The sequence below is a fragment of the Lissotriton vulgaris genome, chromosome 2_1, assembly GCF_964263255.1.
Source record: "Lissotriton vulgaris chromosome 2_1, aLisVul1.2, whole genome shotgun sequence".
Classification (NCBI taxonomy): Eukaryota; Metazoa; Chordata; class Amphibia; order Caudata; family Salamandridae; genus Lissotriton; species Lissotriton vulgaris.
The window spans coordinates 535294747-535315097 of record NC_141687.1 but is presented as its reverse complement, the minus strand read 5'-3'; the positions used below and the strand labels follow the sequence as shown (position 1 = coordinate 535315097).

General features: G+C 46.1%; 1 protein-coding gene across 1 annotated transcript in view; it reads left to right on the top strand.

The window, feature by feature from the left end:
- Positions 1–20351, top strand: part of PLCL1 (phospholipase C like 1 (inactive)) — a 1110208-nt gene that overhangs the window by 88384 nt on the left and 1001473 nt on the right. The window lies entirely within an intron of this gene.

Below are 20351 nucleotides of genomic sequence, written 5' to 3'. Positions count from 1 at the left end.
CAATTATGAACTGTATGCACTATTCACTTTATACTTGACCCTTTAGCGTATTTTGCACATGCTTCATAATCTAATAACCACTATTCGTGGTTTTATCAACTTGATACCTTATATAATCGAAGGCTTTATTCTGTTAGTCCGGTATTTTGACAAGGATCAATTATTTGTATATATAGTTGCTATTTGACTAGGCATATTGTATGTAAGCAGAAGTCACTTTAGTGCGTTACCTGCACATATTGAAATTGTATTTTGCAAATGTATTTGTTTTAGCTTCTCTGCTCAGACGATTGCACAATATCATATAGAAGTTGTAATTCATGTTTTATGTATGCTTATATGGTTGTTACTATACACCGAATAAAGCTTTTGAAATTGAATTGAATTGAGTAAGTTACTCAAAATGAGTAAGTTACTCATTTTGGTATTCACAGAAGGCACGTACTCCTTGATGAGTAAGTGCCTTCTGTGAATACTAAAATGAGTAAGTGCCTTCTCTGAATACTTAAATGGTAGTAAGTTTAGGATTTTGTAATAAGTTAGTTCTGTGAATCGGGCCCATAGTTTTCATTCTAGCTAGAATTGTGTCTTTAATGTTTCCAGTTTATTTAATCTTTTCACATGCCCACGTGCATGTAACTTGTCATCTGATTATATTGAGATAGCTTCAAAACTGTTTTATACGCTCACCATCACTATTCTTCGCTTTATCACTCTTCAGTGATTGAATATCCACAAATCAATGTTTTCTAGCTTTTGGACAACCACACGGTTTCTAGCATAAGAAGACTGGGAGGTTCTTTAGAGTCTGGCAGGAGTGTCATCCGCCAAATAAATACTTCAGTCGCCAACCCCTCGGTTGCCCTGCCTCATTTAGAGTTGGGGGATGCCACAGGGTTTTCCATGGTGGAGACTCAGCTGACTTCACTGCCCATTCACCAGAGCACCATGGGTAACACTGATGGATGCCCCGCCCTCTTTAGAGAGAAGGGACTGCCAGGCATGGCGGCCGCAGGCAGAAAAATCCATTATTGACTCAGAAATATATCCTAGAATCACCAACTTGAGAATGTATTTAGATCCCCACCCCCCTCTAAGTTCATTATAAGTCCACTATATGGAACAACACGCTGTTGCGGTCAATTGCTTGCTGCATGTGAATTGCCTCCTGTAACTTAGGTTGCCACATGCTGTTGTATAAAACAAAAGGCTTGGCCATTGCAGACCCAGAACAACAATACGTTGAAACAGCTGCTTACATCTGGAATGCCGTTTAAAAATTTTTTTTTTTACAATCAGCGCATTACTAATACCAATGAACTGCTGTTCCTCTGTCATTAAAATGCGGATATAGTGAGCGTCACATATCTTATGACAAATGCTGTCATTGTGAGGCAGCGCTTCAGTTGCTCTGTGAAAATTATTAGGCACGTTCATTTGTAGTTTGTTACTTAATGGTGTGCTCCACAACTCCCCAGAGCATATTTGATGATGGATGCTAAAAGCAGGAGGAGTTGTGGAATTGAATCCTAGATTAGGACAAATCAGCAGATCTTTGCATTGCATGGTCCCACAGCCTTTGAGCATCCTGTGTTTTCACTTCACTTGCCGGTGCTTTACCCATCAGTGACTCCTCCCAACATGTGCACAGGCTTTCAGTTCTTCTGGCTGATTATATATATATAACTTCATCTATACCCATCTGTTTAGAATGTAGCTCTTCCTTGTCATTTATTGACAAACATCCTCTTCCCTTCCCACTGATTCTCAGTTTATGCTGTTTTATCTTCTTCTCCCTCTCTCTACTTGTCAAACATGTTTGTTTATTTTTAGGTCAGACTTGACAGCACAGCTGTCTACAAGATCTATTGTTACCAGAGTGTTAAGATATACATTGAGGGTGCTTTGGCTCCAACAAGAGGAATATTTCTCTTTTAATGCTTAATATTTGCCGATTGATGTTTCATTTGTTCTCCCATGGAGTACCTGCTTTGCAATGCATAGGGTAGTACTTTACACCAAAAATTCACATAAAATCTCCATACAATAAATTATTTATCTCATGGATGCACTTTTTACAGGAAGCCCGCTTTTCATTGCTGCAGAGTTTGTTTTAATCTGGACTCAAAATGCAAGTCAGACCACTTTGTTTTGCTAGTGCTGTTAGCAGCTGTTTGTTGTTCAGTGCAACTGGGCATTAAAGTGAGGATTTTCTTTAAACTGCATAGTCTTGCTGACAGCCTAATGTCTTGATGGAGAGTCCGGGTAGGTCTAAAATATTAGGTAGAGTACTATGCAGTGCTTAATTTGAGCCACTGGTTTCCAGTGCTTGTCACCAGCGCCTAATTGTCAACACTGGCACTTATGAGAGCTGTCACATGGTAGCACTGCTTGTGTAATTTAGAGATGAGCAAAACAGCAGTTGTTTATTAATGTAATATTGTTGGAAAGGGGATTATTAGTAGTGGTAAATATGCATCTACCACTGGCAATAATGCCAATAACACAATATAGGGCTCAGAATAGGTCTCAGAAAAGTATTCCCATGCTCAACCCTTGATAGCTTGGCTGTGAACAGGCAGGCTTAACTTCAAAGACGGGTATGTAAAACATTTAAAAACACCAATTCAGTAAATAATGAAGACACAACACACAATAAAAACCCAGCACCAATATATAAAAATAGAACATATTTTTATCTTTAAAATGACACCAAAACAAAAACAATCTTATGTAGGCAACCGGAGATATGGATTTTGAAATATTTAGTACTATATAAAGCACATAAAACCTATAGCGCCTATTGGGACATCTGGTCGTGCTACACCAAGAAAAACTCACAGTTTCAGGTTGACCATGATGGAGCCCTGCACAGTTACCCCTTGCAGTAAGTCTCGGACAAAGTTTTTACCTTCTGACTTAGAAACTTTTCTGGAGCTTTTTTCTCCAGGGTCCGTCGAAGCTCTCAGCCAGTCTGGAATCAGTGCGGGTTTGCTGTCTTGCCTTGCAACAAGCTCCTGGTCAAACCTATGAAATACAGACCTCTGTAGCTTTCCAGCGGGACGTACCAGAGATCCAGATTGGCACCCGATTGAAGGTGGGCGGCTTGATTCTCGCAGTTGGTTCAGGCCACCTTTTCTGCGTTCTGACCTTTTTCTCCCGGGGTCCATCAATGCTCATCACCAGGCCAGATTCGGCGAGGGTTCGCCAGCTTGTGTTTCGACCAACTCCTGATCAAACCTATGGGAGTCGGACCTCTGGACCTTTTCAGCCGGACGAACCTGGAGGACAGGCTGGCTCGCGGTTGACGGTCGCCGGCTTTGCTGGCCAGAGCAAGTCGGTCCACTTATGGAGCTTTTTTTCAAAGTTGCTCCATAGTTCTTCAAACTTCTGGAACTTCTTCCTGAAGTTCCTGAGAGTCCCAAAGTGTCCAAAACGTACTCCATGGGTCTAGAAAGCTCCAAGATGGTCCTTGAAAGTTTGGGACTTCAATTCCCACAATCCAGTTAGACAAAGCCCTTACAAATCCACTGGTAGTACTCCAGGCTGGGGATTCTTGGTAGTGATGGTTCAGGTGAGCTCTGTTAACCTGTAGCTTTCAGGCAGTCCACTATTTAATCCTTTTGAAGTAGGGTTGATCCACAGGGCTGTAATTCCAGCTTGTGCAGCAGGCACAGTCAGTCAAATTGCAGGGCCTGGTTGGTGCAGCATGGAACCTTCCTCTTCCTTTAGTTTCAAGCAGCATATCTGGGAGGCACTGCCTCTCCCAGATACTTATTCAGTGTTCTCTGGGGTCAGACAGGAGGGCATTCCTGTCCAATGAGATGCAGGGCAACACCATAGAGCATGACCATTTCCTCCAAAGTTTGGCACAGTGGTCTCCTAGAAAGCACTATTTCTCCAAAATTCAATTTCGGTGAAATCTCAGCAGAGAGGCAAGAGCTGGCTAAAATCAACTTCCAAGATGGATCATCTCCATATTCTCCTCCCCTCCCCCCGGCATCTGCACATTCCTTCCTTAAGCTTGCCATCAGGCTGGGTTCAAAGAGTAGGGGTGTTAATGAAATGTGCTTCTTATGCCTGTCCCCATCTTCTTTTAAAGATGATTATTTATGCCTACCCCCCCCCCCCCATCCTGCTCTGGCATTCCTGTGCAACAGAACCCTCTCCTCCCAGAATGGCTCTTTCACCCCAGGGGCTACTTATCACCTCATCAAAGGAGCCTGGCTAATCCACATAACTCTGACCAATCAGGGCAGATGACTGGAAGGCTTAATTTTGGCTTACAGACAAGTCTAATAACTTTCTGTCTGTATATTTTAAAATAAATTAAACAATAGCATATTGTTGTATTTATCTGTACCATTCTAGTAAGTCCTGGAATTATATTTTTGGGTGTTTCCTGGTGGGAGTTATTAATTAATAACTTCCTGCCATGTTAACCTATGTGGCTGGGGATCTACAATGGGGAAAATGAACAAGCCAATTTCTCCAACACCACAGGTTATAAAACATCTCTTATAAGGACCCTACCTGTATCTACAGGACCTCCCACCCTGTAGCACCTAGGGGAGACTTTATGAGTTTTGAATATGTAGACATATTGCAGATCCTCACTCCACATTGTTCCTAGCACAAAAGTTAATTTTGTGAAGCACTTTACTAGAATGTGGGGCGCAAAATGTGCAATTTCACTAAACCCAAGGCATATAAAAACAATTTTATAAGGATCCTCCTTATAAGTACCTGACCCCCACCACTGGGAAACCTAGGGGAGATCCTGAGGGTACCTAGTATTCCACAATATTGTAGTTTATTACTTTTTTAAGTACCCCGAACACCAAAGTCGAGTTTGGGCACAATCTACATGTTAAAAGCAGTCTTGCAACAGAGGGCTGCTTTTTAACTTGCCTCAGCAGTGCACACATGCAAGTACAGAAAGGGCTGCTGGCCTCTAAACGGCCAGGCCCTATTTTATGCTAGGGACCTAAAGATCGTTTTGATCCCTCAGCCCTATTATGTTCTAGGGCCTTATAGGGAAGATCATGCCAATCATAGGGGTACCCTAACCCATAGTATACCCTGGTGTATGTTGGTGTTGTCATTGTATTCTAAGTGTGTTTTCATCACAGCGCTGATCCTGGTGCTGGTTAGGCAGAGCCCAGGGACAGTCAGAGTCAGCTACAACCAGTACCAGCCAGCAAAATAAATTGGGGGTGCCCAGGGCACATGATGACTTTGCAACATTTATACATTAAAAACAACGACTACCTGCCACCCAAGGCATTCTTAGAGCTTTGGGAGCCTTGAACAGTCTGACTTGTCACACTTGTCACAGTGTGATGGTTAGTAGCTGTGTATTGTAATTGGCAGCGCTGGCCGGGCAATGGGTGAAGCAAACTGAAGTGGCCTCCTGAAAAGGGCCTTGGACCTCGGAACTGTTGGGCATTTCTCAGGCCAAAACAGAGATAGAAAATTAAGAGTTCAAAAACAAAAGAAAAATGGGAACACAAAGGCAATGGATTTTCTCACAAAAACATGCTAATTAAACAACAGACATTTTAATTTAATAGAGAAGTAACAAAGAAATGTAAACACAAGTATCCCCAACATGCCATACAACTGCAACCCCCTTCATCAGGCCTGGGACTGTCTACCAGTATTTAAACGATGGAATCAGAGGCCTGATGAACAAAGCCCTTTTGCATTAGCAACTCAGCAATTGCAAAAGCCCTTTTATAAGTCAGGAATTTCTTTCCGACTACTTAAAAGGCATTTGCGACTCTGTCTGAATCGCAAATTGGAGAGGATGTGAAAGCCCCCCTCCAATTTTTGATTCTGAGAGAAATGTGTAAGTGGTTTGTGACCACAATTGTGGTCACCAAATATTGTTCACATACTGACACCACTAAGGACGTGGTATCTGATTCACAAAGGTCAAGTGTTGCTTTAAACCCCTTCTGCTTTGTGAATCTTCAAAAAAGTTGCACAGATGATTGGCTGTGGCCTACTAGTGGACCACGGGAAGCATTATATTAAAAAGAAATGTTATTTTTTAAATTCAGTCCTGCTTCTTTTAAAGAAGACGCTCTGCATCTGAAAGAAAATCTATATTTAAACAGTCGCAGGACATGGTGGACTTCTGACCCTTGCTGGACACCATCCCTGTGGGTTGCAGGGCACCTCAAAGTAAGACCTGCCTTATGAACATACATGAAGCAGGTCATTCTGCAACCACCTGCATTTCTGTATTTTGTGGATCAAACTACTTGTACATTGGGGCCTTGGGGGGGTGGCCGACCGGAGGGAGGCTCGCCCTCCCGTGGAGTTTTGGGGCCCCGGGAGAGGGGAGGGGGTTGACAGGAGGAGACTGGGACTAGGCTTTTGGGCGGTTGGGCTGGTTTTGGGCTCCTTGGGAATGTGGGGGTACTTAACCGGCCATGTCAGGTCACTGTCCACCATTTTAGGGACAGTGACACGGTAGCCGGTGTTTAGGCAGGGGCGATTTTTGCCCTCCCTCCCTCCCTCCCTATATTGCAGGACCTTGGGGGGTGGTCTGGGGTTGATAGTGCTCTGGCTTCGTGGCGGGTGATAGCGGGGGTCAGCTTCTGGGGGAAGGGTAACTGTTGGGTGTCTTTCTTGGGAGAAGGTGTGTCCAATGGCAGGTGGTAAGTTTGGGTGTTGTGTCGCTGGAACAGGTGCTGGTATGATGGTTGTTTTGATGGCGCTTTTTCCTAGTCTAGGTGGGAGGGGTCAGGATATGAGGACTGAGGTGTTCATGGACTGAGGGGGGGGGGAGAGTGTACAGATGACAAGGATATAACAGTTAGCCAGGCATGGTGCAGTTTGCATTTATGTGTATGTTGTTCTTCGGGGGGAACCATTTTAGGGGTGGGGTGGGGGATTGTTAGGTAATGCATATTTAGTTAGGCCTAGTTTTGTACGGCACAGGCCAAGGGTTTTTGGCATTGTTAGGGTGCCCCTGCTTCCAATAGAGCGGCCTTTGCCACACCTTAATTTGTGTCTCCGGTTGGTCTGTGCCCCGTCCCCTCTCCTGATGGGCCCCAAAGGTCGGTTTGCAAAATCAGAGTTGATATGCAAAAAAGCATTGTAGTATTTTTGATTACTGAGGGTTTTTATTACTTTACTTTTATGCATCACTGTCCGTAAGTCTTCCTTCTGATATTTCAGTAGTTCTTTCTTTTACCATTTCCTTCCAATATCTTTTTATTATTGTAGTACTTTTTTCTGTCTTTTCAGTATTGTTCCCATCAGTTTTGTTCTGTTAGTCTTTCACCCAAGTACACTGCTGAATCTAGAATATATTAATGTTAATTATTTTATATGGAATAACGTGCATTTCATGCCCTTTTTCAGCTCCTCGCGAACAGCACTCCATAGAAAGAAGCATTGGCATAGCCAATGCATCTCTCCTTTTTGACCTATTGTCTATACCAATTGCTTTTGGCAGTGCTGTACAACATCTGGACGCTGTGCAGTATTTTCATAATAAAAAATACAGGATGGCAGTTGCGTTATTCCACTAATGTGCACATGCATTAGAAAGCATGCGTGTGCCAGTGGATTGACCCGCAGGCCTCGTGCTTTAATTTTTTATTTACTGATCTAAGATGGCGGACGCCACTTGATCTGTAAATAAAAAAACAGACTTTTCAGTGCAAAAGTGCCACTTAAGGACGGCAGGTGTTGGGAGGGTGGGGGTAACAGAGGAGCAAGTGAGGCAAAGCACAAGAGGGAGGGAACTCCAAAGAAACCTACAGAGACCAACACAGAGCGCAGGTGGGGGGATAGAAGCACACGGACGAGAGAGAACAGTACAGAGGAAAACAGAAGCACAATAGATGAGAGAGAGAGAGTGTAAACGCAGAGGGAGAGAAACATACAAGGGGAGCTGCTGGAAAACATGTACCACTGACGTAACATAGACCCCCCCAAGCTCCAGGGGCCCCCTCAGTAAAAGTGCTAGGTAGTGGGCCAGCGAGTGGGGCCCCTTCCATGTACCTTGCAGGTAGTGGGCCAGGGAGTTGGGTCCCTTCCATGTACCTTGCAGGGGGGGGGGCTCTCAAGTTTTGTTACGCCACTGACACGCACTCGTGGACTTCCTAAGCAACAAGAAATGAGAGAGAGCAACAGGTGGGGAGAAAAGGAGATAGACAAGTAAGAGAAACAGGAAGCCTGGGAAAGAAGCACACGAGGGAGACAGCTAGAAAACACATGCAATCTAGCGGGGTGCCTAAGCAAAAAGAAAAAAGTAGCTCCCTAAACGTCAGCAGTGGAAGGACACAAGTAAAGCGGTTATGCGCCACGTGAGAGACAGACGCAAAATAGAAAAGTCAAACCATCAAACAAAGAGCAAGCAAATGAGAGTGACAGTCATGTAAGCCCACTGTTAGATCTTGGCAAGCTGACAAAAAAAGATCTTTGCAAACAGACAGTTTGCGCTTTCATAGGCTCAACCATTTTTTTAAAACATCAGGGTGAAATCCACTCATAAACGGAAAAATTTAATTCTCTAATTTCATTGTCATTTTCTGTTTTTTATTCAACTCATACAACAAGCAGACCTTACCTTTATTTGCTAAAGTGACTAGAAAATGCGTGCATAAAACTTTATTTTCATAAGCAAGCATATAGCGGTTGCAAAAATGGGTCTCTTCCGTAGAGCCCACAGTAGAAAAACCGACAGAAAGTAGACGGCCAGGTTGGGTTTCCTATACCTGTGCGCATACTGTTTTACTTTCATGATTTTTGTGTTTTGCATTGAACTAACATGCCACTTTACAGCTGCTTCGGGGGAGCTGGGAGACATTGTTGGCACAGAGCCATGCAAATGACTGTTGCAAAATTCAGGATATGCATACAATCCCTGTAAACAGGAGAGAGCGCCGACGTGCATCCCACGTTGGCACGTCGCCGGCGCGAAGAAAATGAATCTTAGAAATTGGCCTTGACACGCATTACCCTTTTGATTTCAAATGTGCTGCTACATGTCTTCCCCCGGGATGGCAGCCAGTAGCTAACAGAAGTTCTGTGCAATGGATACAAGAAGGGCGGGAAAGTGAGACGCGTCACACTCCAAGGGCAGGAAGGCCCGCCTCAGCTGCACTTGCACGCGGGGCTCTTATATGTTATGTTATGTTCGATTTATATAGCGCCAAATCACCGACAGGTCTCTTAGCGCTTGCTTTGGGAACCCGTCATGGCTTTCCCTGCGAGATAACCCCTACTGGGCATCCCCAAGGTGAAGACCAGGCATCCCATCGCGGTGGGGCCGCAGTGGAGATTATGCAAGCTATTGCCCAGAGTTGCAGAGTGTGAACCCATGATTCGAGTAGGCACCGAGGCGAGAATTATCAAGTCCGTGGACATTTTAAGCTCAAGACCCTGCCGCGTCGGGAATTGAACCCTGGTCCCAGGTCTGATCTCTGCATCAGGGCCTGCCTCCTCTAACCAGTGAGCCACACTTCTCCACATGTCAAACAATCTAATGGTGCCCTTCTCTGGGCTTCCAGGGGAATGAGACTTTGGTTGCAAAAGATGGTTTTGGCAGGAAGGTGGATCCTTTGCAGGCGGCCCAGGTGATCTGATATTGTTTCTGTTCCAATGCTTAATTTGAGCTGGTGGTTACAGATGGGACCCACCAACACTCATTTTTAGGGATTGGCACCTATTTTTCCTCATCACACTTTCAACCAAAGCAAGGGAGAGAAAAACACAAAAGGGGAAGAACAAGGAAGGGTAAGATGAAAAAACAGTGACAAAGGCAACAAGCATGGAGGAAAATGAACCTGCAAGATAAAGGGGCAGCGAGGGTCTGGTGGTGGATGAAAGAAGTATGCGGTGGATGAAAGAATATGCGGCCTGTGTTTTCAACCTCCTGGCTATTCGTAGCTCCGGCTGCAGACTTCACAGCAAAACTTTGGAACCCAGCACTTATTATTTCACAAATTAAGCACTGGCTATTGCCCACTGTTGAAACATTTCACGTCTCCGCTAAAGCAGCAAACTTACTTGTGCAGAAGCAAACTAATAATTCCATTGAAATGGCACAGACAATAGGAGTTGTGCTTAATTAAATGGTGTGCCTCGTTGAAGCGGCTCCTCTCCGAGGATACCTGCTCTAGGGAACTGAGCCACTAAATGCAGTTCTTTCAGTTCTCTTCTTGACGTCACCACCAATGATTCAGAAAACGCATTTTTGGATGGATGGGGAGGTTAACGCCTGTTTGTTTATAACATATGTAGCACTTGCTGCGAAGTGCTTTAAGCTGAAAGAAACCTGTTCTTTTGGATTCATCCTTAATAAGGTAATTCCCAAATACCAGGACGGAAGAGTGGTGACGGGAGGTTCCTATAGATCTTCAAATAGAAATACACTTTTTCCCGAAAAAATCCTGAACCTTACTCCTGGTCACATCTTAATGTTTTGTGACGTGATTAAATGATGTATAGACACGGAGAGACGTAACAAGGATGAACCGTTACACTGCGTAGTGTGGTAAGTCGTGGAGTAGCATCATTGCTGGGCTTTCCTCTTTCTCAGTTTGCAGAACAAAGTGATTAAATGCATTCTCTGATGGGCAGCCTTCACAGGTGGTCGAGTTTGTATAGAGAACTCTGTGTGCCGATTCTTGCCGGAGTATCATACTTTTGGTTTGCCAGTAGCTCTTTCTTATTTTCATTTTTTGTTTGATTGATGATGAATACATGCCTTGCATGCAGTATTATAGCACAAATCTACAACATAGACGTCTATGTAACGTAAAGTGCATCATGGTAATGTGGCCAGTAGCCATCTGGACATGTGCAATGCAGGTCAATATCGATGTACTGCAACAAACTAGCAGGAAGAGCAAAAAGAAAAAAAAGAAGACGTCCAGTGAAACATCAACAACCGATAAACAGTAATGGCAATCAGCTGTGCTGTTAATGGTAGGAGGATGGGGGGGGAGGGGGGCTGTATGGTGTCCGAGATCACTAATCTGCAGCCAGGAGCTGTAGTGGAGCAAATCTAACCATAGGAAATAGAAAAGAGAAAAAGTAGGTGTCTGTGTGACTGAGGGCGCCCTGTGGGGTAGCAGGTGTAAGTATACCAATGTGCCACCGGTCAGGTATTTATGGGAGAAATGGGTCATTATTTAATCGTAGAGTGTACAAGTATCCGGGGGGGGGGGGTGAGGGGGTGGAGACAGGCCGCCAGAGGTTTTCAGTCACCCACACCATTGCTAGCGAGTGTTTTCAAGAGAAATAACCCACCCCCTCCCCCACGGAGTTTTCTTGTCTGTTTTGGCCAACAGCTCAACCATGTATTTGTGCCACCTTGTATGTGTCCCAGGCATCTACAGCTGGCACCTCCCTCGTGTCAATGCCAATAATTTCTATATCGTTGTCTCAGCGGATGTCCACTTAAGGAGTTTCCTCAGCCAGAGTGATACCAACGGCGGCACTGCCAATATCGAAGTCATGGCTAATTGGCGATTCAGTAGTATGAATTCCAGGTCAATGAACCGAACAACATACTTATTCTTGCGTGTCCTGTTGGTCAGTCTCATTAAACAGTAAAGAGGATCACACTGTAGAGGGGCGGCCTATCACTTCGGACAGAGCCTGAACACCCTCCCCTCAGAAGTGAGCAATCATTGGGCAGTCCCGGACCATGTGATAGAAATCTATGTTTGCAGAGGGGCAACAGGGAAACCTGTAGAGCACCTGGAAAAATACAGTGAAGGCGCACCGGAGTCAGGCTTGTCTGGTGGGTATAATTACATTGGGTATGTTTCAGGCGGGAGTTTCAGGAGAACACCCCTCACCTGCTCTAGCACCTGGTTCCATTGTTTGTCCATCAACTCCCTACTGGTAGATTGAGCCGATTTGTCCCGTGGAACCTGGGGGGTGTGCACACGGGGTTCCACCAATCTGCAGTAAAGCAGTGTGATCGTATGCCTGCCAGAGCCATGCTCTAGTAACGTCTGTAAAGCCAAGGACCTGGGTGGTTCAGCACGGTCCGGTCCCCAAGCAACCCCAAGAGCTGTTACCAATGGATTACAGGTCCGGAACTGACCCTCATGGATCTCGCATCTTTCCCAGAGATCTTTAAGAGCATCAGGGGGTTGTGTTTGTAAAGGTCCCCCAATGTGACAACCTCTGCACCGGTCAATGCACCTGCATTGTGATTATCAACAATTCCTCAAAATGCTGGGAGCACCCACAACAGTAGGGAGGGAGCCTACGGAACAGGGCTAAGGGTTAGAAATCGGTCTCAGCATCACTTGGCCAGCCTGACCAGGCACCCCACCCTCCTTGTATCGTATCTAGGACCCATAAGCCAATCGAGGATATCCTACCAGCCCAGATCTCGGCAGAGGCATAGCTTGGTCATAAAGATTAGGGGAGGAGGGGGGTTGAGCTTCAGATTTTCCAACAATCACACTGGCATATAATGTTAAAATACATTATGCAACAAGCAGGGCGCATGAGAGGGACTTGAGGGGCAGTGGAACAGGAAAAGAATGAGGATTGATAGGGGTACTAAGTGAGAGAAATCACCATAATCTGTAAAATAACCAACAGTTTTGAAGACTTTCAAAACGAAGAGAGTGTGTGTGCTTTCTTGTCTGTTTGTGAGTGTGTGTAAATATTCCTGATGAAATTCGACAGACACCTTACCATACCTGAATAAGGGACAAACAACTTTTGTACTGCCACAATCTTCCTCCCGGGACCCCAGCTCAAGGCGATAAGGCATAAAGAAATGCTGGGGCAGAGATACAGGCATGCCTGCCAAGTATCACGCATCAAGTGTGACTCTAACGCATTTCAGTGTGGTGTTCTGCATCACCGCACTAAAATGCATTGTCACGCATTTTAATGCCACTTTCACTCTGCCATACCAGCGCTGATCTGGCTATGCCAGGCTGCTACCGCCAGCGCCGGTGCCTGCGATACCTCTGCGCCGGCTCTGCAGCTGCTCCCTGCAGACTTTCCAGCAGGCTCAGTAAACGGTTAATGATCTTGTGCATTGCTGTCTGCTTAGTGCTACAATGTATCTTTTAGTCCTGCTGGCTTGAAATTCCCGCCCACTGGCGGCGCCGCGCTGACTCATACCTAGACCCGGTGCGGGCCTGCCTTCAGCAGTGGGGTTGCTCCGCAATTAAAAGTTTTAGAGGTTGGGTAGGCTACGTGATAGCGCTGCTCGCACCGCCCTACGGCGGTAAATTTAAATCAATGATGAGTGACCTTCTCGCAGCTGCCACTGCTGTGAGCCTGAGTGAGTCTGATGGGGATCGCCGTGGGTGCGCACACGTTTGGTATTCCCAATGGAGACGAGTGAAAAGTTGCGACTAGACTCTGGGGAGTAAGCGGAATTCCGTGCTCTCCTTGCAAATAAGTATGAGACCAGAGGGTCAAATGTTCTTTCTTAACATTTGCATGATAATATTTAGAGTTAATGAGTAGAGAGACAGAGGGGTGTATTGCAGTCAACGGAGTATGTGTGTGTGTTGAATTATTTATATTCGACAAATAATTCCCTTGGGCAACTGCCTGCAGTCAGTGGGGGCCCCCAGCGTGTTACAGAACTTGCTGTAGCTCACTCACAACGTCTGCCGGGCTCCGAACAACTGTGTGTGTCTGCCTCCTTTCTGGTTTATTTCTCGAAAGATCCGGGGATAATTCCAAAGCTAGTTTCCGACAGTACTAGCAGCCGCCTCAGTCAGTTTGCGAGAATAATGCATAGTGCGAGCCAGCTGAGACTCTTTGGCAGCCGAGATGCCTGCATCGGTCTGTAACTTCTTCATGTTGGGACCCAGCACATCCTTCCTGTTGGACCCGGTCCCACCTTGACAGAGAGAGGCCCTGGAATCCTGATGCTCTCCTGATTGATTCCGACAGGGAGGGGCCCTGCTCAGTAAGTAGGCAAAGGCTGGCAATCTCTTAAATAAAATCTGTTGCCCCACCTGCCTGCACTAGGCACCAGTGAGAATGAAGAGTGTTGTTGGGGCCTCAGGCCGGACTGGGAACCAGAACCGGCCCTGGTAAAGTGCTCGGCCGCCCCCCCCCCCCTCCGGGAGGAGAGGGGAGGGGGGAGAAGTGCGACCGCGCTCTGTGACGGGGCCGGTTTTCGGCCGTTTTTGTTACAGGGCCGTTTTTGCAGCATAACGGCCCTGTAACAAAAACGGCCCCCAAGGGCCTAAAACCGGCCCCCAACCATGCGGCCCACCGGGGGATTGCCCGATGCCCTCAACGGCCAGTCCGGGCCTGATCCTGTTTGGAATTGGGCCGGGCTCCACCTGGAACAGAGAGGCTCTGAAGTGAGGTTTTAAGCAGCATCATATAATTGCGAAAGTAGGGTCCGAAGGAGGGGCGGTAAAGGTGCGAAAATTAAAACAGAAGAGGGCAGCTTCTCACTGAAAGATCCGGAAGGATTTTAAACATCTGCACTAGGTCACAGGCTGTTCGGCCTATTAAAGAGGTAACGCGTGGAGCAGATGTTAAAAGGTATTTTTTTTTCAAGTACTGTGTTAGTATTTATGTAGCATGTTCCATATGATAGACCTGAGCCACTTTTGAATTGTTGAGTACTTTGGTGCCCCTTCGTATTCGTCCATTATGTAAATGTAAATGTAAATGTAAGGTGTTTTGTAGCGCGCTCAATTACTACCGGAGTATCCTGGCGCGAATGACCGCTGGGGAACCCGTCCTGGCTTTCCCTGTGAGATGGTCCCATGCTGGGTATCTCCAAGGTGAAGCCAGGCATCCCCGGCGTCTGTGGGGGGCCGTTGTAGAGATGAGGCAAGCTTAATGCCCAGAGTTACCGAGTGTGATCACTGCCCAAAGTGGGCACCGAGGCGAGAATTATCAGTCCGCTGACCCTCACAGCGAGGTTCGCTGCGCGCTTTAGGTGCATGGTTGATAGGGTTTTGGTAGTGGTACTTTGCATGTGCCATTAGGATCAATTAACGAGCTTTAGCAAACTTCAGATGGTTTTTAATCTTTATTAAGTAATAGTAGCAGGTGAGATCCACTCTTGCGCCTCTCAGCCATTAGGTCGGGTGGGCAGTTTTTGTTTTCCGCAGAACCCTTTAGTTATTTGAAAGTCGGATGAACTTCTGGGTTTTTCTAGTGATGAAATTATGTAATTTAGGGGGATTGTACAAGAAGGTTATTTCACGTCCAGCAAATGTAGGGGCACATGCTTGTCTTTTTTACATCTTCATGTACTTGTCATCTGGGACACGTTGATGAGTTGTTTGTATCGCAAGGTTTCCATTTGTCTGGCCTTGACTGTTAACACCTTCCCTGCGGTGCAGATTTACCCCCGGTGCTGGGCCCCATTGTAAATGGGTGTGGTCATGACGGAACGGTTCCGTCATGAGCACAGCTCAACCGATGCTCATGACGGAACCGTTCCGTCATGAGCATTGAAGGGGTTAACTACAGAAGCTGGGTTTTTACCATGCATATTAATCGCAATTCCTAGAAAATCACAAAAATACTAGTTACTGCTTAGATATACTTGCAAGAAAGTGTCACTCGTTAGGTAGTGAATACCGCTTATAAGCACACTGAAACCACCAAATGTCACACATAAGCAAGCAGTCTGAAAACTTGGCAGCTATGCTGGTCAGGGTGACATAAGAATTAAACACACTTACTGCAGTGTTTGATTGGTTTATTGTCTATCCAGCCATGTGCTGCTCGCTACAGAGGTATAAGTGTCACTAGTACCTTCTCCAATCCTTATTTAATTTGCTATTAGCACGTCATGCTCATGAGCATAAGTAATCTGGGCACTAGGTTAGTGCCCTTCCGTTTCTGGTGTTTGGCAGCAGATTTAGGTTATTCTTTGAGTTTCTTATTGCCCAAATGGGAGCAATTCTTGATATTTATGGTTCCCTCATCTTCATTGCTTTGTTTTGCTCGTGAGAAAGTGTCACTCATACTCGCTGAAATGTCACTCATAATTACACAGAAATTACGAAAAGGTCACACATAGCAACATGTGCTAACAATCTTCCCCAGGACTTTACAGTCTGTATTAAGTAGTAGAGTGAACAATAAGAACGCACCTCTATCCGGTTCGAGGAGTACCACAATCAGTGCCTCATGTAATGATGGTGGGAGGGCACCCGAGTACTTACCCGATTGGATCGGTCATAAAAGCTGTGAGCAAGCATAGCGCGGAATGTTGAATAGAACTCCACAGGGAGTGAATCAGTCCCTGGGGTCTTATTGTGTGCTATCGGGTATAGGTCCAGGCAGATCTCGGCAGGTGTCAGTAGAGCACCCACAGCTTGGCGATGGAGAGGGTCAAGATGCTTGAGAATCATCCTTTGCGCTTTACTATATTGCTCTTCCAATTTTCATCCGTCCATCTTTACTTCCCTCCTTGCTTACGTAGATTCACCATTTACTGCTTTCGTCCCTAATTTACTGCTTTCTTCCCTCACTTTCTTCATTCCTTAACTCATTGACTTGCTTGAGGGCCAACTCAGTCATTCACTCATGTAGAAAATCCAGGAAGGACATAGTATGGCGAGACATTACCCATTTGCGAAGAATTAAGCCTTGTATCTAGTTGTCTGTAATAGAACATAGCTCTTATATGACCCATGCCACTTTTAAGGAATTCAGTCAGTGCGTTTTTAAGCTGCCGTCAGTTCGTATTTTGGTACTTGTGGAGAAGCGCTAAGCTAGGACCCTGAGGTCACCTGATCCGCACCGGACACAAGGGAGCGCACGCAGGACAGGAAGCCACTGTGGAGGAAGAGGAGGTGGCAAGGGGAGCAACACACACTCACATGCACACAAACGCAGAAGGGATGCGCAATGGTGAGAGGAACCCTGTAAGTAGGAGGCCGAGAAGATTGAAGAATACCTTTGCGCTCCTGCTGCATGATGTCCGGTCTGCTCAGCGCCTAGCCCGGACACTCCGACTCACCAGTACTTGTAGCTATATTTGTTCATACGTGCAGGATTCCTGGACTTTCTGAACATCTTGCACCTCGTATGATGCTACCTGGAGCTCTGTACACAGAGGATGAACCTATTCCTATCAGAGGAGAGAGAGGGTCCTGTGGTCTTGTGGTGGTGGGTGTTTACATTTTACAAGAGGCTACCTTCAGTCTGTGTACCCAGTGAACTATTCAGCGAATGTTATTAGTTACAGGGCTAGAACCTTACACTTTCCTCCCAGTGTGTAACCATGACTACATTTGGATCCTGGAACAATTTTTTCTCTTTTCTTTAAAAAATATGTTTTATAGTCTAGAATTTTCGTTTTGCCTCCCACTAAGTGATCGACCACAATCTTCCCCTAAGAAAAAAAGGTGAACTTAATGTTCCTCGTGTCCTCTTTCAATTACAGTAACTCTGTTACCAGGACTCTGACATTAGCTCAGTAGCCCTGCAGTGGAGAAGCAGGAATTAACTTAACCACATGAAAATGTGCGCCTTGATACTGCTGGCGCGGCGCAGCATGCCTGGGATATTTCTTCATGTCAGATAACTTAAAGGAACTAAAAAAGGCTCAAGGCATGCTTCCAAAGTAAACATGATGTTACAGTCATGACAGATCACACAGCCATTTTCAGTAGATGGTTCTGTCACAACCCTGTAATAAAGAGGCAGCGCAGGAGAATTACCAGAAATATTTCATTGATTTACGCTGTGAGGGGAACAGGAAGAGCCTATTCCAGAGAGAAAATAAATTAGATCAGCAGGAAGCTTCTCCTGAGAACTGAGCCCCTACCTTTAGTTTTTTCACTTCTCTGCTTGATGTTACCAACCACCATTAATTCAGAATATATAATGTTTTTTTTGATTGAAGGGATGTTATCACGTGTTTGTTTATGATATATGTATTACTTGCTGTGAAGTAATTTAAGATGAAGGAAACTGGTCCCTAAATGTTATGTTATGTTGATTTGTATTGCGCACTAATCACAATAGAGGGAATTCAGGCCCTGGAGTAGAGTGTGACACAAGCCCCTACCCCACACCACTGCCATTAAGTTCAAGGCCTGTGAGATAATACCCTTTTTTTAGATTTAGTTATCGGTCAATAATAGGCTTTCCCAAACATTATTTCAGCATGTTAAGACAACTGCTTCAGCATATTAGACTTACACGGAGGCAGTGCTTATTTTGAAAAACAATGCAGGCAGGGTCCCCACGTTATTCATAGAGGTGGCCACATGCACTGCCGAATGCCAGGGCTGCTGTATACCAAGGCTGCCTAGTCTTGATCGCACCCCATTCCACTTTCTTTCAGCAAAATACATATTCCGTTTCTTTACCTCGTTTTGCAGGTTCTTGTCCGTCTCTTCATTTTCCCTTTGTCACTGTGTTCCTACCTTTTTTTATCACCCAAAGCCAAAAACCGCCCCCGCCCATAACAGCCCCCCAAATGTGCTGGGACTAGAAACCCACCCGAAACCCACATAAGTCTTGATATTAAAGTCCGGTCAAACAGAACCAACAATAAAGTAAGTAAGATGGGGGATCCCCCATGTGGGGGGCGCTTGTGAGCCACAAAACCCTCCAGTTTCCCAACATCAACTGCAAAGCAGTTCCTCAATGTTGCAGGGGTGAAGGGGAAAGAGAGAAGGGGGGATGGTGCTTGGCAATGTACAGAACAGTCCTACAAAAAACAAAAAATCCACCAGACAATTGTCCAGAACATACAGGTCCCTTGATACACTAATCTGTCGACATCGAGTTGTAGGAGCACAAGACCAATAGGAGAACGTGCGGTGTCCCACTTTGGTAGTGCAGGCGATGGCTGCAGCATTTGAAAGTAGACAGGCTGAAGAAGGCAGCATGAAGGACGCGTAGACTCGGAGCTGAAGCCCAATTTGTCACAGTCCATTTCTAGAGTCAGCTCTCTGTAGGGGATAGAGACCTGGAATTGCGGTCATCAGGATCATGACATGGTAATCGGCGCTTGGCAGTCTTGAGGAAGTCTTCAGCTTGTTACTGGTTGGTGCAGAGGACATTCTTTCCCTGGTAAGTAATTCGTAGGCATGCGGGGTACATGAGGGCACATTCAATTTGGGCTTACGCAGTTTCTGCTTGACCTGCAAGAACCTGCGACATGCCTCCTGTACCACGACCATGTAGTCGGGATAGATGGTGATCTCATTGCCCCTGAAGTGTAGTGATTTGTACTCTCTGGCCTTTTTAGGTCTCGCCTGTCGATGCGCATGCGCATCGAGCTTGCGAGTCTATGGTGGCTTATCCACTCTTTATCCAACTTGCAAGGAATCGTGGCGATTCCTTGCAGTGCACGAGAAATTTAAGCTCAATGCGCATGCGCATTGAGCTTAAATGCGCGTGCACATGCCCCCAGCCGCCTGCCTTGCCTACTCTCTCTCACAGCCTCCCCCAGCTCCGCCCCCTCAGTTCTTGATTGCACGGCCGCTAGGCCGTGCCTCCCCTACTCTCCTCCCCCCTCCTCCTCCTACTCTCCTCCCCTGCCTGCCTGCCGTGTCGCACCTCTCCCCTCTCCGCCCCCTCCCCTGCCCGCCGTGTTACGGTGAAAGGCTTGGAGCTAAGAGAGAATGCACTAAACCAGCTTCTTTACGCCCCCACTGCTGTGTGTGGGTTTGGTTTACATAAAGGCTTTACACTCGATGGGAGGCTTGTTAAGAAGTGTCGAGCAGACTCAATTAGCTGACATATCGGTGACGCGTCTACAGATTTATGTGCTAGCTGCTGGCCTTTTAACAAAATCGTTGCTGTGCTTGTGTTTCTTGGCAACTCATCAGTTGTGCAGGCGCTGAATGTTCCAAAACCTAGGACCATGAGCGCGCCATTTCTTTGATCATTATTGCGAAAACTGTAAACCGCTCCGCCCCCTCACTTCTTGATTGCACGGCCGCTAGGCCGTGCCTCCCCTACTCTCCTCCCCCCTCCTCCTCCTACTCTCCTCCCCTGCCTGCCTGCCGTGTCGCACCTCTCCCCTCTCCGCCCCCTCCCCTGCCCGCCGTGTTACGGTGAAAGGCTTGGAGCTAAGAGAGAACGCACTAAACCAGCTTCTTTACGCCCCCACTGCTGTGTGTGGGTTTGGTTTACATAAAGGCTTTACACTCGATGGGAGGCTTGTTAAGAAGTGTCGAGCAGACTCAATTAGCTGACATATCGGTGACGCGTCTACAGATTTATGTGCTAGCTGCTGGCCTTTTAACAAAATCGTTGCTGTGCTTGTGTTTCTTGGCAACTCATCAGTTGTGCAGGCGCTGAATGTTCCAAAACCTAGGACCATGAGCGCGCCATTTCTTTGATCATTATTGCGAAAACTGTAAACCGTGTTTACAATGAAAACAAAACGT